The sequence below is a fragment of the Gallinula chloropus genome (assembly GCF_964237585.1).
Source record: "Gallinula chloropus genome assembly, contig: HAP1_SCAFFOLD_40, whole genome shotgun sequence".
Lineage (NCBI taxonomy): Eukaryota > Metazoa > Chordata > Aves > Gruiformes > Rallidae > Gallinula > Gallinula chloropus.
In genome coordinates, this window is record NW_028168731.1 from 499,600 (window position 1) to 518,628 (window position 19,029).

Genomic DNA, 19,029 nt, shown 5'->3' on the forward strand with positions numbered 1-19,029 from the left:
GGATGAACAGTTTGGAGAAGCAGCTTGAAGCTGCATTCCGAACAAAATCCAACAGTTCTGTTATTGGATAAAGCCAGTTACACTCACCTGGCATGCAGAGATCTGACTGAAACCCAGGCTCTGTGTTCCCTTCATCATCTGGGGGACACAGCAGAATTTTCCTACCTTTATAATCGAAACAAGGTCATGACGTGGAGTATTGTAGCCCACAGAAAAGGAGCTCTAGTCCTCTGTCAGACCTACAAGAGGCCTCTGTCTTCGCTCTCTTATATGCACCAATCCCACAGAAATCTATTGTTTGCAGGTGTCTCTGAACAGCAGCTTCTGGGTACTCAATTATTTTCTTTTAAAAGCTTCTATCTGGAAGTTAAGAAACCAAATCTAAGATGACAAAGTATAAGACACTGCAAGGAAGTAAGCACCCCCATATCACTGCACACCCCTGTTCAACACCAAAGCAACAATAAGGTTGTACACTGCTGTCACATCCAACTGCTGCTCTTTGCCAAGCCAGACACAGCTTTCCCCTGGAACACAAAGACTGCAAAGCACTTGTAGTGTATTTACTGTGGTTATTTCTACACCAGTTTAGTTCCATTAACCTAGGGAATAAGATTAAATAATCCCTACTGGAAATGCTACAAATAAGAATAGACAAGAAAAAAAATAATCACAGAATCCCAGGCAGCTTTGGGCTGGAAAGGACCTTAAAGCCCATCTGGTTCTAACCCCTTGCCATGGGCAGGGACACCCCCCACCAGCCCAGGGTGCCCAAAGCCCCATCCAACCCGGCCTTGAACCCTGCCAGGGATCCAGGGGCAGCCCCAGCTTCTCTGGGCACCCTGTGCCAGGGCCTCATCACTGTCCCTGGGAAGATGATTTTTTTTCCCTAATACCCAATTTAACTCTCCCCTCCTCCAGCTTAAGAACATTCTCCCTTGTCCTGTCCCTCCCTGCCCTTGTCACCAGTCCCTCTCCAGCTTCCCTGTAGCCCCTTCAGGGACTGGAAGGCCGCTATAAGGTCTCCCCAGAGCCTTCTCTTCTGCAGGCTGAACCAGCCCAACTCTCTCAGCCTGCCTCCATAGCAGAGGTGCTCCAGCCTTCTCTGGCCTTGCTCCAATGGCTCCACGCCTGTCTTGTGCTAGGGACCACTGAGCTGGATGCAGCATTGCAGGGGGCGTCGCTCCAGATCAGAGGGGCAGAATCCCCTCCCTTGACCTGCTGGTCACACTTCTTGTGAAGCAGCCCAGGGGACAGTTGGCTTTCTGGGCTCTAAGTGCACACTGCCATGGGTGAAAGTTGAGGTTCCTTCCTGTCAGTGTTGCGCTGATCCAGAGCTTAGATACCATACTTTAGCTTGATGGACCTTTCATTCTCAGGAAAGTACTGAACAGGTGACTGAAAATAGGATGCAGGCTCTCTCTTCACAAGCAGTCACATGGGGGTGGAAGTTACACCAAGAGATGTTTTAGTTCAATGCAAGAAATACATTTCTTTACAGTGATTTACTTGACCAACCTTCCCAGGGACGTGTCAGAGTCCTCATAACTGGAGGCTTTCAAGATGCAAAAGGAACATCCATCTCCATGCCAATCCGGTTATGATGATGAGATACTTGGTAGATAGAGGTGAGAGGCTCCCTGAATCAGCCACAAATCAGTAGGCTCAAGCTGGTCAGTACTACTGGGGTGCTGTCACACAGCTTGTGTTTAAGACAGATCAATCATGCCAGTCTGCAAAAGAGCACACAGACACGTCCTCTGAGCCCTTACAATATGCTTGAGTGGAAGAGAACTGTATGCTTCAAGGTTGTAGAAGACACAGGCAAGGCATGTTACATGGGATCGTTAAGGATGGGCCTAGGAGAGCTTCATGGAATTAAAGAGATAAAACTAGGGAGAAATAGGAAGACCTGTCAGAATTTAATCTATTATTTAGTATTATTTCTACCTTTATTCCAAATGAAGTAAAAGAACAGCACAAAGCACAAGGAATAAAGTAAAAGCAACAAGGTTTCCACAGCTAGTTTAAGACAGAGTGCGTTATGAGTTCTGCCCCCTGCCAAGAAACCAAAATTATATATTGATGTACACATCCTTGCTTTTGCAGGAGTAGGATTCTGATGAGCATAAAACATCAGTAGCAGTGAACTGTGTAGGCAGGATGACAGTGTGTCATTTTTGAATTCTTGGTAAACAACTACAGATGCTGCCCTCTTGTATACATGAAAATAAATCCCCGTGTCTAAGGTATAGAGGAATCCTTCCTGTGGAAGCAGAACTGGTCTCATCACGTAATAACATAATTATTTTGAAAAAGTTAAATTACTTTTTGATTTACAAGATGAGAGGGCAAAAAGGAATCTCACAAACCGTTACTTTTTCAGAAGCTATAGCTCAGAAATAGTCAAGTGGAATGTTTTTTTAATTTCTATTAATTCCACATTGAATCCTGTACATCCAATTTTAGCCTAGCACATTTTTACAGCTGAATGTACAGCTGGGACCTCTGGAAATAAGAGCTTTTATTATGGAAATGCTGGCATAGTTTTAGCTAGGGTCGGCACACGTAGCCTACTGTAATGTGCTTTAAAACTTGAGATGGAGACCAGAAGTCTGAGGCTTAACAGTAGCAAACCCTGTATGCCTGAAACACAAGCCTCCCCAGAAATGTCATGCAAGACTGCTGCTCCTGGCATAACTCTCATTGAGTTAAAAGGTCAAAATGAACCTCATTGTGCTTGTTTAAAAAGTAGACGGTAACAGGAAATGTCTTGATTTGCAGATACAAATAAAAATTTTCAGAATGAGAAGATGTTGAAGAGCATAACAAGTCACACCTGGGTACATATGAAACTATGTGATTGGTTAAAGAAAATTTAGGTGTGTTAAAATGGGTAAATGCTAATATTTTGAAACTGCTGATTTGGTTACTGACCAAAGATTCCTCAGCCAAAAAAAAAAAAAAAAAAGAAAAAGAGTAGTGGAATGTCAAAGCACTTTAATTTCTATGTCTGCATAATTTTATACTAACAGGTGAGACAGTCTGGTCAGGATGAGACGATGGACTGATACTGCAGCAAATGATCTGAGAAAATGAGTTCTCTTTGGCAAGGTTCATAAGGCAGTTGTAAAAATGCCTGATCATCTCATTAATGTGGGTTTAAAACGAGAGTTCAGGATTACGAGTATAAAAAGTGTTGATTATCAGATAAATGGAGTCAGATGGACAATGACGTCCCTTCTCATTTTTACTGTGTTTAATGGAAAGTGACTTTGCACACATTTTCTACATATGAATACAGTCCTTTCATTTTCTGTCCTTTCTTATTTCTCACTTTATTCCTTATCTTCCTATTTCTCATTCACCTTCTCCTACGCTTCTCAGCTCAATGCAGCTGTTCATTATGTCTCCCTCCCCCGGTCATTTCACACAGGATAAATTGACACTCTGAGCTCTGCGTTAGTCTGCCATCTCCAGATGCACAAACGCTTGCCTAGCTGGGGCTGGGTAACTAGTAACACACTAGTGCTGGTGTGGACGTGGTCTAAATCTAGGAGGATAATCCTTGATCTCTCCCACAGCTGTTACTGGAGGAGAAATGCATTTTCTTGCAATTCTGATGATTGTTTTTGCAAGTGATTACTGCACAGAGCTGTGGAGTGTCTGTTTCCAATTCAGGCATTTGAATAAAAGAATAATGAGAATAAATGCAGAATAGATTTTGGGGAATGCTTTCATGTATACTAAGCGAGGTGTTTGGTCTGAGAAACCTGTCACCCATCCTAAATGTCCACATGGACATCACCTAAACTTCATTAATTTATCTTTACCTTTTTTCTATCCAAGTTTTATCCAATTCTTTAAGACATTTATGATTTCCATGCAGGGAAATTCAGGTCCTTTGGATTGTCCCAATGCTTCCTGGTACAATCTGTGATATAAAAATTCTACAGTTTTGTAGTTAAATTTCCCATTTTTTAAATCCCTGTCCTGGTTTCAGTCAGGATGGAGTTCACTTCATTTGTAGCAGCGGATGGAATGCTGTGTTTGGGAGTTAAAATGAAAACAGTGCTGATAACACCCTGATGTTTTTAGTTGCGGTCAAGCAGTCAAGGACTTTCTCAGCTCTTCATATTTCTCTATTAATGAGGAAGGAGGGGACAAAGCCAGGACAGGTGCCCCAAATTGGCCAAAGAGAGTATTCCATGACAATTACGTCCTGCTCAGTATAAAGGGGGGCTGATGGGAGGAGGAGCGGGGCGGCTCCAGGATGCGCGGTTTTGGGGGGATGATCAGGTTCCGGGACGGCTCTGGGTGGCACGGCCTGAGCTGTGGGTTGGGTGAGACACTGCATTGGGTATCAACAGCTTCATATAATTTTGCTCTAAAGTCCTGTCAGCTTTGTTATATTTTATCTTTCTGCTATTCTAGTAAACTCACCTTAACCCAACCCACGGGCTTTTGGTTTCTTGGTTTTGGGTTGTTATTTGCCCCTTCCTTCTCCCTTCCCTTTCCTCACCCCCGCCACACACCTCTCCCCCTCCTCTTTTCCTTTAAAGAGCAGGCAGCTGCGTGGATCTCAGCTCTCAGCCACGGTGAAACCACGACAATCCCTTCATCAGAACCACAGTTTCTGCTCTGAATTGATCAGTTTTGATTGGTTATCGTCAACAATGTAGAGATTTCTGCTTGCTCACAGTAGTTTACACCAACACATATAAGTATATATATGTTCTTCAGGCCTTGTTAACATGTCATTTAGAACTCACAAATATGCGTAATGTATTGCAGACATCATTTATGTTCAAATCTTAATCTTAAAGAAGTATAGATTTGCTTAATATTTTAAAATATCATGTATTATACACTGAATTTTACCTATGTTTTCCCAGTTTCAAAGTGTAGCACCTGTAGTAGGTACACTGTGGACTTGGAGGAGATACTGTTTTGAAAGGCTGTAGCAGATGAGCCTTTCTATGGGAGCATTTACACTCCCTTTTTGATCACTGCTTCCCAGAATCTTCTAGAAACTACAAAATGTATTTTAAAAATTAATCATTAGAAAATACTGATGTAAAACTGAAGGTCATAGTTGTGTACAAATTAGTGATAATGAAATCATCAAGTGTGCAGATTAGATGTTCAACAGTGGTAGTTGAACCCCAGTGAGCTCCAGAAGTAAAATAATGCACATTAAAGTGTTTGAATCAGCATGAACAAAAAATGGATGGTCACTCTGGTACCCCTTAGCATAGATTCTCACTAGGCAATAGGTCAGCAGTAAAACAATTCCCAAGAAACCTCAACTTTCTAAATCAGAACTTTTTAGCTAAGTGTATAAGATTAGTACAAGTTATACAGGTTTGCAAATAATGGATATGGGAAATTTATCATGTTTATATTATATCTGAGGAGAGGTGGACAAGCATAAATGTCATGAAGAATATATTCTGAAGTGAGAAATATTTTTAAATAGTGGATTTTTATATATGTTTTTATATATGTTCAGGTATTTGGGTGAGAAGCCTCGTTTGTGCTTGCCAAAAGCTACATAAATCCCAGCTCAGGTACAAGATGAAGATGGTGGAGCCAGTTTTTCCAAGCCAGAGAAGTTGGGTGCTTATTTTAGCCTGGAATGATTTAAAAAGTGACACTACATCAGTACTAAAAGAATGCTAAAGCAATATAGCTAGAGTCAGCATCTCGTCGTGGTTATTCCCAGTTGAAAAGTGCACTGATAACAAAGAAAGGGAAAGTTACTTACCAATAACCAATTTCTTTTGAGCTATCTTGTACGCATATCTTGCTTTGCAAGTGATCATTTACTAAGGCTCTTGAAGTCAAGGACTTTTTTTCCCCCCCTTCTTTTGCACTATCTAGAGAGATTACATATTTTCCAGTCTCTGTACTCATTTCATTCTCAGACATGAAAGACATGCCTGCAGTAAGACCTTCCCTTAGCTATCAACTACATGTTTCTCCAACATAAAGAGACTTCCAGAGAAAACACAGGGAGATCTGGAAGTGAATGCATGAATCTCAGAAGAATCTCAAGCACTGTTAAATATCCCTTTCTTATTTGAGTGTTTGCTTCATGAACATTCATGCCCTCTTGTGTGTTTGTAGGAAGATGTTTAGACTCTCCGGTGAAGACTGGCTTAACTTCTGGACATTCATTCATAGAATTAGTCTGAGGTTTAGAAACTACTCTATATTCATTCATTTCCTTTTGAAGGTAGTGAGCAAGATACTTCACTGGATATATGCAGGTCTATAGATTTTGAATGTTTGCACTTCCTTGTTGAATCAATAATGCACAATTAATGTTTCATTTTCCTCAAGAATTCAGGAAATCAGATAGAAGTTTAAACCCAGTTCTTATTTATTTAGAATCTAATTTATCATATATGAACTCAGTTCCAATATTTTCTTTCATAGCCATTAAGAAAAACAAATACCCACATAGGTAAGAACTGAGACGGAATCAAATCTTTTAACCATTTTAATGTATCCAGTTTGGTATCTTTAAATGTAAATATATTTACATATATATTTGTTGCACAAATGATATGGACTTGTTCTTTTAGTTAATTGAGAAGTATTTATCACTCATTTTGTCTTATATGAATTGTGTTCAGTAATTCCATAGAAATGTTTCCTACAATTTCAAGCTTCTGAGCAGTTTTTAAATAATTATAATTTGATTAAGCCATCACCTTGGCATATTCCTTCCCTAACTGGAATCCTCTGCTCTCAATGACATTGGGCAGGGATACAAGAGAGAACATTTACTCATAGGTTAATAAAAAACCTCAAGATCTGACATTTTGTGAACTATCAACTTCAAAAATTGTTTTATGACATTGGGAATGCAGTAGTTACACTTGGCTTCAGACTAGTTCAAATATTAGACCTTAATATGACAGTATCGCTAACTTTTTTTAGGTTTCTCAAGATGTTCCTAAAATTCATACTTACACGTATGGTCTTCACACAATACACATAAAATTTTATTTTGTTTAAATTCAGACTCCCTGTAGCCTGGTTCCAAAGACCCAATGCCTGTTTGCAGCTGGAGTGCATTACGTGATTCCATCTTCTACTTCAGTTTAATATAAAAAACCCCTGTTACAAAAATCCAGTTTAAACTTTCTAGGAAGTCTTCACAATGCAAAACAAAACACAGTAAATGGGAAACTTCCTTAAATTACATTGATACTTCTGTCTCAAAGACTGTTTAGGTACACACAATGTAACTCTGCAGAATGAATTCACATGAATTTTAGTCCATTATGCATATATTAGTCTGATTCATGCATTTCTGTAGCTTCTAGGGTAAGAAGCTATTTAAAGCTTAGTTTTCTGGAAAAGGGTTTGTTTTTTCTCAGCTAGCCACATTTCTCTGTATCTATGTGTTTCACTACGCTGTGGTACAGTATAGGGGGAAGGTTAAGCCCTAAAAGTTACTGAAATGCATTGTGTCAGTGAGAGAATACTCTCTTTACTAGAAACTAGGCACTTTATTTTGTTGCCTTTATTTCAGGCAGTGTGAAACTTGGGGTTTTGAGTTGCTGTTAAAAGCTACACAAATTCTTTTAATTAAATAATTATTTTGCTGATAGTATCCAATCTGATGTATGGCTGAAAGTTCAGCCGCCATTCAGGGTTGAAGCCATTTTGTCCTTAGTGTTAACCTAGTTTTCATAACTTTTTCACTGTGGTAGAGTTAGCTCAATGAGAGGAGAATATCTGTAACAAGTAGACAGTATTCCAGATTACAGATCAAATCTGATTAGCTCAGAGTAATTACTTTGAAATATTTTTTGGGTTTTATCCATTTTTTTATCCCCAGATAAAAAAATGTATTTCTTTGTCCCGGAATCTAGCAATGGCAAGGACAAAAATTACACAAACCCCAGTGATGCTTGCAGTAGGCAGCAATGAAGGAAATGTTTTCACTAATTTGAAAAAAAAATAATGAGCAAGACCTTATTTGATGTTTTGGTTAGAAGACCACATAGTATTTAGGGGTTTATTAACCATATAATTCCGCTAATATCCAATATTCAACTCAGGCCTCAATATTATATAAATGACTTTGAACTTCATGCCTCAAATTTATAAGATAAAATATACAAACAACCATGAGACCTCCAAAAAGTTAACTTAAATTATATTGGAGTCAAGATTTCTTTACTGTTTCATAATCTGTCTTTGCCATGTTGCTTCTGATTGTGGCCACCGACTTGACCTGCTGTCACTCAGATAGTCTTCAGACTGTCTGGAGGTGTTTTTCATCATTTTAATCACAGGGCATTATCGAAAATATTTGAGTGTAGATGAAAATGAAATGTTTTGTGGATTGTATCAGCTGACCATATTGTAATTGTAAGAGGTTCTAGGAAATTTTAGTTTTTCCTAAAATATCATAGTTTTTCTGATAGTAATGTTTATTTTAATTGTACTTGTAATTCTTTCTTCATCAGTTGAAAGACTTCAAGATAAAATCACCATGCACCCACAGTTACAGATTTTTTGTTTTTGCAGGATTGTAAAGAAAAGATATATGGGGTTTTTTTGGTAAAGGTCCTAAAATGTATTTTCTATAAGTCAAGAACACTGACTAGTACTTAGTGCTTTTTTAAGATATTAGAGATCTTAGTCCCTCCATACAGTTGTCATGCCTCAAAAGTCATGCATCTCCTCTAATTCCCCAGCACCTGTCTCTCCTGACTAATCATCACCCGTGAATGGGCAATTACTGTATTTTAAAAAACAAAAGCCTTCTTTATACAATTACTGGGTGCTCCTTAGTCATACCTGTGCAACTTGTTTTTCAGGGGGGGTATTTCTGAAGCTTCCCTCTGCCTGTAAACATCTGACAATATAGTAGGAGGATCTCTAACAGGAGGACTGTGACTGTTTCTGTGCTCAAAATCTATTTCATGGAAGCAATTTATTTTTTTTTTCCATTTAAACTAATTGAGGCCTTTGTGAGAATTCCACGACACAATCTCATGAAAAAATTGACTAAGGGAGGGAAAACAAAACCTGTGATAAATGGTAAATTTCTGTATATGTTAAAGGTCATAATATGGTTCTGGGGGATGGTTCTCATCTTGATAAACAATTCGGAAACATGAAGAACTTGTGTAAGAGCAGAGTAACTTCAGAAAGAGAGAATTGAAAGAGAACCATGATAAGATTCAACATCAGCAATTTCAAAGCCTAATGAAAATATTTTCCTATTTGTCAGATAAAGTGACGTTATCCTTTTACTCAAAGCACCTTGTTGTACCAAGGTACCATGATCTAACTCTACTGGAGTCTAGAATGCCTAGTCACAGACACCAAGCCTCTACTCAGCCAGATGTATGCAAGATCCCTTTTGGAAGCCACGTGCATATAGTAATGCCCTGTACTCAAGATGTCTTACTAAGAACTGCAGTGGCTGTTAGTTTCCAGGATAAAAGCTGACTTGTGTTGCTAAACTCAGGATGCTTTTACCAGAGACCAAAACCATTGAAAGGGGAAATGTCAATCATCTGGATGATCCAAATTTTATTCATGGCACCTGCAAGTCTCTTTCAAACCACATAACATCACTTCCCATTGACAAATATTAACAGCTGAATAAGAATTGAAATGGGAAAACATGGGAAAATTATGATCTTGGGAAGTCAGAAACATTTGGCAATTAACTAATTTAGGACTTTTGAGAACATACGTCCTCCCACCACCAAATGATCATGATGAAATTTTTTGTCTGTCAGACAGGAAAAATGTCTACTGTACCAATATCTTCCTCAATCCATTATTGAGATATTGGTACTGTTGGGTTTGGGTTTTTTTCCCACTATTTATTGTTTAAAATTGTGGACTTTGGGGTATTTTATTTCAATTTTTTTGCCATTTTGATCCTTGAATAACAGAACTGAAAACAGAAATGCTGACTCAATGTCTTTAACAGTGACTGAAAAAAAGAGATGTGTAAAAATATTAAAGTTGCATAATCTTCTAAATTAATGTCACATTGAACTAACAAACCAAATAAAATAAGGAGGGTAACACTTTGAGTATTAGTAGACTAAGCTACAGTTTTCTTTTATTATCCCTACTGCATTATAATTCCAAAAGACAGCATTTTTTTGTTTCTTATATGAAAACCAAAAGAAATCAGTAATATTCTCAGAAAAGATTTTTTCTTTTTTTTTTTTTCTTTTTAGAGTGTTTCCATTAGGTCAATTAGAAATTCTAAGTAAGTATCTGAAGTATGGGACACAGGGGGAAATGGACAGCCCCTTTTCAGTTGTCTGTGGAGACAGAACCAGGGGCAATGGCCTCAAGTAGGAACATGGGAAGTTCTGCACCAATATGCAGAAGAACTTCTTCCCGTTGAGGGTGACAGAGCCCTGGGACAGGCTGCCCAGAGGGGTTGTGGAATCTCCATGTCTGGTGATATTCAAGACCCATCTGGATGCCTCCCTGTGCAACCTGTCCTAAAGAACCTGCTTTGGTATGGGGGGTTGGACTCGATGATCTCTCGAGATCCCTTCCAACCCCTGTGATTCTGTGAAGTTTATGTAGTTTTAGGGACAATCTGTGTATTATTTCCTGTATTGTAGGAAAGAAGTACACAAGATTTGTCCAGGCTTTCACAGGTAAAATCCTGAAACGATATACAAAATTAGTTTATTCATCAAGATAATATGGAAGGACTCACTGAAAGAAGAGTTAAAATATTTTTGTTTCTAAATATGTTAAAGTTCAATTCTGTCCGTGACCAATCCTATATTGCCTAACAATATTGAAGCAATATTAAACTGCTGGAGATTGCTATAGAAGTCATATAGTACCTGCTTTCCAGAGATTATATGTTAGTATGTCTTCCAAAATAAGGTTTCAGTTCTTTTACCACTCTATCCATCTTTGAATGGAATAATATGTTAGATACTTACAAGGGAACGTGGGGTCAACAAATGACAGTTTTACAAAAATATCATAGAAATACAGTATGGGATTTAAAAAAACAAAAGCCAAACCTAATTCCATGTTCTGACTACACTAGTCACACCACTTTCAACAGTAACACTACTTCAAATAGGAGATTCTGTCTGCTGGGGACAAGAATGGCCAATGTGATGATGCAAGGAGTCAGAATAAGCCTAAAATTTCTTTCAGAAATAATTATTAGCTTTTGATTTCTGATTTGTTCAGAGACTTGATGTTGCAGTTCAGGAAAGCATTCACCAGAGTTTTGGAAAAGACAAGCATGGTGGAACACAAAAATCTTTTCATCTTTGGCCTGATTCAGTATCCCAATCCCTGTGAAGGTAGCCAGTTTCATATTCATGGGCATGAGAAAGAAGGAATTTGCAGCAAGGCTTGAGTCAGATGGAAAAATCACTTTGTGAAATTAGACCTACTGAATATTGTAGTGTTATAAATTTGAGACATAGTCCAGTTGATAAAGCCAAACAACAATTTATTAATTAAGCAAGCCTGCAAGATATAGGCAAATATCAGCGCTGGGCGTCCGGAGGAGACCCTTGCTCCTGCAAACGGCACGCACCTCACCCTTCTGGAGTCCCCTTTTTATAGTCCTGTAGTTCCGGGTACACGTGGCATATTCCAGTGTTTTTCTGTAGCTGTGTAAGCTGGTAGTGGGGGTCGTCCTGGTCCCCCGTAGTCCTCCTCTACGTTGTGTTCAGTATCTTATTTGGTTAACTCATTTAATCCTATCAGGATGTTGCTAGTGATAAAACAATGGTTCCCCTTTTGACCTGGTTACCTATTCACAGCCATAGTCTACCACAGGCACCAACTCAGCAAGATCTGAAGTTCTTTCAGGGTGTTACTAGTGATGGAACAATGGTTCCCCTTTGCCCTAGTTGCTTATTTACAGTCATAGAAGGTTTGAGAACAATTACTTATTACAGTAGGATTCCTATAGATGAGTCAAGTAGTTAACTCATACATAAATGCTTACCACTGTGTTATCTCGGTTAACCTAATGGTTTTTCTCCTTTTTGTTTTGAATTGTGGATTCATAATAATTTACACACATCTTTTGAGATCTGTATTGCAGCATCTTACATTAGCTCTCTCCTTCTGAAATTCCCCATTCTGGGCTTTATCTATATAGTGTAAATGTAAAGTTAAAATGTTATACTTAAAGGAAAAAGTCTGAAACCATTTTCATGTTAGTCCTATATAACTATGTCATCATGTAGCTTAAAATATCCTCTCTGAAATTAACTGATGTGTTGCAGCAAATTGTTCTCTGGGTGGGCAGAAAGAAATTCTATTAAAGCTAATGAAAAATGCACATCTGTGGCACAAGACCATATCTCCAGAAGATAGAAGCAGTATGTGGAATAACTTTCTTTCAAATTTAAGCCTGATCACTGAGCTCTTCCTATGAGAGAGGCAAGCTCATCAGACTTTGGAGAACTCTGGGAAAGTTTGATACTCTGAAAAATTTTGAAGCAGAAACCTTGTCAAAATAGTGAGCAAATCAAATTAAGTAAAGAATTAGGTTGGTTTTTTTTTTTTTTAATATGGCTTGATTCTGACACATAATTTTAATTATTTCTTTTTAATTTCAAATATTCTGAACAAGTTGCACCCAGTCCTCACAAAGCAGAATGACTTTGTTAAGCCTAAATCTCAGGTTTCACCATGTTAAGAAGTACTTTAGATACATTACATACACATAAAATCATTGTTTGTAATTTACAAAGGACAGAGAAACCATTAGTAATATTAGGATCTGTGCTTTCATGAAGGAGGTGTAGTGTTGGTACATTAGAAGATGGATTTACTAGTGGAGCAGAGCCAAACATCTGTGTTTCACTGCATACATTAGTTTTGGTCCCAGAAAACCAGGAACCAACAGAACTGAGCAGAGAACATCAAACTCTACCAGTCAAATATTGCTAGGTTTTTCTTTACAGAGCTTTTTTTAACATGTCAAGGAATAAAAAGTCAATGATGCCTTTAGTATAACCATTATTTTTGTGATGGTTTTAATACAAAAGGATTCTTGTCATTCTGTGGAACCTCTTCATGGCAAGTATGTTTTTATCAGAAAAATATGCTTCTCCCCATCCCTCCCATGATATACACAGTGCTCAAATCTTCTTCGTTTGCTTTCTCATACTCAAAGGTTCACTCAGAGGTCTTTGGAAAGCTGAAGCGCTGTTTTAGCCAGATAGAGGTTGAGCTTAGTCCTTACGACTGGACCCTGAATTAACTTCTGGACTTCTGAGGAATAAATTTGCAACTCTTAGAGATTCATTTTGGCCTAAGATAGCTTGCAAAATTAATGAAAGCCAGGACATTATTTCAGAATGAGATAAATGTTCCTCTTCAAATGGATGTTGTGGATGTCCATGGCAGTGTTCAAGGCCAGGGTGGATAGGCCTTTGGACAACCTGATCTAGTGGAGGGTGTCCCTGTCCATGGCAGTGGGGGCTGGAACTAGATGATCTTTGAGGTCCCTTCAAACGCAAACCATTCTGTGATTCTGAGATTCTAAATAGAGTGCTTATGACTAATAACCAAGAATATTCATTGCTACAGACACTAGAGACAGCTTTCTGAATATGGCCTTTCTTCATTACTGTGTCTCTGTATCTATGATTACCTTATCTGTAATTCTCCTGTAATTGTTGATAATCTCTTAGAGACCAGCCCTCTAACTTTGGCACAGACTGTAAGCAGGAGTCACCACTGAATATTTCTGTCATTAAGATTTCCTCTGCCAAGGCTCACACACACTGTATTTTCAGAAAAAAAAAAAAAAAGTATAGTGCCTTTTCTTGAATGCAAGATGGGAACTTGGGGGACAAAGTCCATCACACTGTAAGTGAAGACAAGGTTCGTGACCTTGAAACTTGAGTATCCCCAAGTGCATAGGACATGATGAGATGCACCCAAGAATCCCAAAGGAATTGGCTGATGTAGTTGCCAAGCCACTCTCTATGATACTTGAAAAGTCATGGCAGTCAGCTGAAGTCCCTCATGACTGGAAGAAGGGAATAATTACAGCCAGTTTTTTTAAAAGGGTACAAAGGACAATCCTGGGAACTATTGCCCTGTCAGCCTCACCTCTGTGCCTGGGAAGATTATGGAATAGGTTCTTCTAGAAGCTATGCTAAGGCACATGGAGGACAGGGAGGCAATTCAAGACAGCCAGGGTGGCTTCACCAAGGACAAGCCCTGCTTGACCAACCTAGTGGGTTTCTACAATGGAGAAAAGAAAGCTCTGGGAAGACCTTATAGCAGCCGTCCAGTACCTGAAGGGGACCTGCAGGAAAGCTGGGGATGAACTGTTTATAAGGGCATGTAGCAACAGGGGCAATGGTTTTAAACTAGAGCAGGGTAGGTTTAGGTTGTTCATTATAAGTTCTTTATTAGGAGGGTGATGAGACACTAAAACAGGTTTCCCAGAGAGTTAGTGGAGGCCTCATCCCTGGAGACTTCAAGGTCAGGCTTGATGAAGCTCTGAGCAATCCAATCTAGTTAAAGGTGTCTCTGCCTACTGCAGGGGGATTGGACTAGATGACCTTTAAATGACCCTTCCAACCTCACACATTCTATGATTCCGATGGAAGTGAAGTACTTGAAAGCTGTTTCTTCTTCCTTCTGACTCTGTTCCAGCTGTTTGATCCCATGTCTGTAAGGTATATATCATTAACTACAAACCAGCAGAAACAGTGTTTGAGGTCAATCTGTATGTCACTTATTTTTAGCTTTTTTTGGCACCATAATATAACTACCCAGCTCAAAATAAGTGCAATGACCTATGTTTCTTCAAATCACAAGGTCTCACTTCACCATAATTTGCATGAAAAATAGTATATACTCTTTTTTTTTTTTTAAGAAAAGAAGACAGGATTACAAGGAAAAAAGAACAGATGCATAACATAAGCAACATAAACTTTTTTTTTCCATAGTGGCTTTTTATCTTGCCTTTCTCTTATGTCTTGCCTTTTCTATTCATATAACAAGACAAATATGATGACAATTTATTTGTTTTCATAGTCAGTAATTCTGGGATTACTTTTTAACTTTGGGATTTTTTTTTTTAACTGTGGGAGAACAGGGGTAAAACCAAGAAGTATATTTCATCTGGCAAAGTAGGGTTTTTTTTATTGTTTGTCTTTTTTATTATTCAATTCTTAGACATTTCAAGAGTAGACATGAAGTTTATGAGTCTAAATGTTGAAAGTAAACAGAATTCAAGCTTCTACATTTTAAAAACACTTTTAAAACCAGAACTTCAACTCCAAAGTCCTATAAAAGTTTTGTGTATTTTACCATTCTCTCTTCTGCAGTATTAATTGAGTTTAACCAAAATATTTAAATACTGCATTTATTAGCAACTTAGGAAAAACATTTTCAGATATTTAAAAATAAAATGTCCATTCAGTTTTCTAGTAACATATTGACTGAAATCAGAATTGTCATTAAACTAGTATTTGGGATTTCCAGTAACTCATCCTTTGATATATGAATGTAAATACCACTCATTATCAATGTTCATGACAATTAGAAGACTGCTTTGTGTTACCTGCTACAGAAAAAAACAGTAGAGGAAAGAAGCTATGCTTCCAAAGGAAACACCTAGTCCAGAATTAAAATCCTGGACCCTGAATGCTCCAATAAATCAGCTCTGCCTCACATCATGTCCTGACTAAGGCCACTGTTCACCTTTTCCAACAATTTTGTGCTTTATTGCATAGACTGAGGAATCTAGAAAACTTCACAGATGTACTTTATGATATAATGTATAAAATTTAGAATGTATAATAAATAATATAGAATATCAAGTGTGCAATTATACTATATAATCCACAGTGTACATATAGCTATACCGAATATAACATGTATAGAATATATGTGGCACATGAGATATACATAAATATATATAACTTTCAATATATTTATATGCATACATTTACTATATAGGATATCATATGTAACAGTCTCACCCTTTAAAACCATTTAAGTTTATAACTTCTGATAAGGCTCACAAGCTAAACATGGACATCACATAATTGAATATTATACCAGGCAACATAAACCTCAATTGGTGGAAGAAATTTAGCTGCAATAAATGCCTTTAGCTTCACCTTTTACTTTGGTTGAAACTCCTGGAACATCAATGTTAGAACTGATTTCACTGGGGAAAAGACATTATGCACTGGAAAAGATTTATGTCAACACACCAATTTTCTATTCTTTTTTTTTTTCTGCCCTGAGCTCAAGTGGAAGAAAAAGAATTGTCTGTGGGAAAGTTACAGCACTTCCAAGTTTACATAATGTGCTGTGGCTGCTCTCAGGTTGGCTGCAGATTGTGGAAGCATCAATAAATTTGGTATCTCAGCAAAATAGACAAGTTCTTTATAGTGATCTTTTCATGACCATTGTAATAAGTAATTGTTCTCAAACCTTCTATGACTGTAAATAAGCAACTAGGGCAAAGGGGAACCATTGTTCCATCACTAGTAACACCCTGAAAGAACTTCAGATCTTGCTGAGTTGGTGCCTGTGGTAGACTATGGCTGTGAATAGGTAACCAGGTCAAAAGGGGAACCATTGTTTTATCACTAGCAACATCCTGATAGGATTAAATGAGTTAACCAAATAAGATACTGAACACAACGTAGAGGAGGACTACGGGGGACCAGGACGACCCCCACTACCAGCTTACACAGCTACAGAAAAACACCGGAATATGCCACGTGTACCCGGAACTACGGGACTATAAAAAGGGGACTCCAGAAGGGTGAGGTGCGTGCCGTTTGCAGGAGCAAGGGTCTCCTCCGGACGCCCAGCGCTGATATTTGCCTATATCTTGCGGGCTTGCTTAATTAATAAATTGTTGTTTGGCTTTATCAACTGGAGTATGTCTCAAATTTATAACAATTTGGTGCCGTGACTCGGATGCAACTCGCGAGATGGGACTCTTGGTCTTATCAGGGAGGCGCCCCGCCTGTTGTTTGGCGGCCTTGGTAGCCCATTTCCCATCTCGATTGCACCGACAAACCCAAATTCCAAGATATTAGGCAAAGGAGGCCGGCAGACCCTATAAACTTTGTGCACAAAGGTCCGGACGAAGACGCAGGACGCGTGAGTATCTGGGGGGGAAATCCGTTCGGTCTGGGTCGGGGATCCTGGAAGCGCGGCGAGTGTGTGTGTGCATGAGAGGGGGACCGGCAGCTCGCATTCCCCAAGCGAGTGCGGACCCTCAGTAGTGCGGTTCTCATTGCCCGCGAGGGCGTGAGCCACGAACCAGGGGAAGCGAGTGAATATATTGTTGACTGAGTGCGCTCCAGACGATGGGACAGAAGAAGAGCAAGCTGTCTGATCCCATGGGTAGCCCAAGGGTAGTGCTACACGGTAAGCCGCCAGACAGTCCTTTGGGGTTAATGATTGCCCACTGAGGGGACTAGCTGTCTAGGCGATGAAAGAATAAAGAGTGTATGATATGGGTAACGTAAACTGTGTAACTACAGTGTGACCTCCTGAGAGTGAACAGGGGAAATTTGGATACTACAGTGTGGCCCTCTCAGGATGTATTGCCCCTGTGAAGTTTGTAGGTAATTATAGGATGGCCGCCTCTAAGGCAGTCAGTATCTCTAATGATGCTTCTTCCCTGGCCTGGGGGATAGATAAGTTTTGCAATCTTGAGATGCACTGATCTTGTCCCTTACCCCAGGGACAGGATTGGGTGAAAAACTGCTGGCTCCATTAAATTATCTGGGCTGGCAGAATCAGTGCAAAAAGGCTGTGTGTATTCAAGCATGTATGAGCCATGGGGGCAGGGCATTCCCCTTGCCACACCTTAAACCACTGATTAGGGGTCTTCCTGATAGCTTGAAAATCTATGTGCAAAGCCTAAAGGAAAAGATTCTGCGAGCAATTGATCACAATACTTGCTACCCCAACTAGCAGAAACAGCCTGTTTTAACATGGGAGATTTAAGAAACCTAATCATAGAAGGTATAAAGGAGGCTGCTCCTAAACTTTACTAAAGCCTTTGAGATTGAGCAGGAAAAAGATGAGACACCCTCAGTGTTTTTACAGCGACTGAGAGATCAAATGAGAAAATATTCGGGTATGAATCCTGAAGATCCTGTAGCACAAGGTCTTCTGAAAGTTTATTTTGTGACTAAAGCATGACCTGATATTAGGCGAAAGGTACAGAAGATAGATGGTTGGAGTGAAAGATCTTTGGAAGATTTACTAAGAGAGGCTCAGAAAGTGTTTGTGAAAAGAGAGTAAGAAAAGCAGAAGCAGAAAGCAAAAATGATGGTATCTGCTGTTGATGAGGTAGTAAAGAAAAGAACAGAGCCAGTCTCACCTAGAGATAGAGGGAAAAGCTGGACAAAAGGAAGTGGGAGGGGTGTGAGAAACATGAATGAAGGAGGAATTGGCCGAGGTAGGGGAAAACTTTGGCAATCCCTATGGGCTGGTTTTCTCTCAGCAGGATGTTACGGGTGTAGCAAACAGGGACATCTTAAGTGAGAATGTCCTGAGCTAAGAAAAGAAGAAAGGGTAATTCCCTTCATGTCCTTTGAACATGAATAGGGAAGTCAGGAGTTTATTAATTTAAGGTCCTACCAAGAATCCTTGATAAAATTGAAGGTGGGACCCCAGGAGGAGGACGTTGTCTCCCTGGTTGAGCTTCTAGGACTTCCTTAAATTTTATACAGACCAAAGTATAACTGCATCGGGGTAAAAGGGAAAGGATTCCCAGTCCCCATGTTTGAAAATACCACTTTAAGATTAGGTGATGAGAAAATTTGTGGGCAATTTATATATCCCTGATTCCGGAACTAATTTATTGGGAAGAGATTCGATAATACAATTAGGATTGGAATTGAAAACCCAGGATGACCAAATTGTGGTATCCATGGCTTTACTAACAGAGGAAGATGAAAATCAAATTGATCCAATAGCGTGGGTGCGAGAGGGTAATCGAGGTGGATTAAACATTACCACTTTAAAGATTAA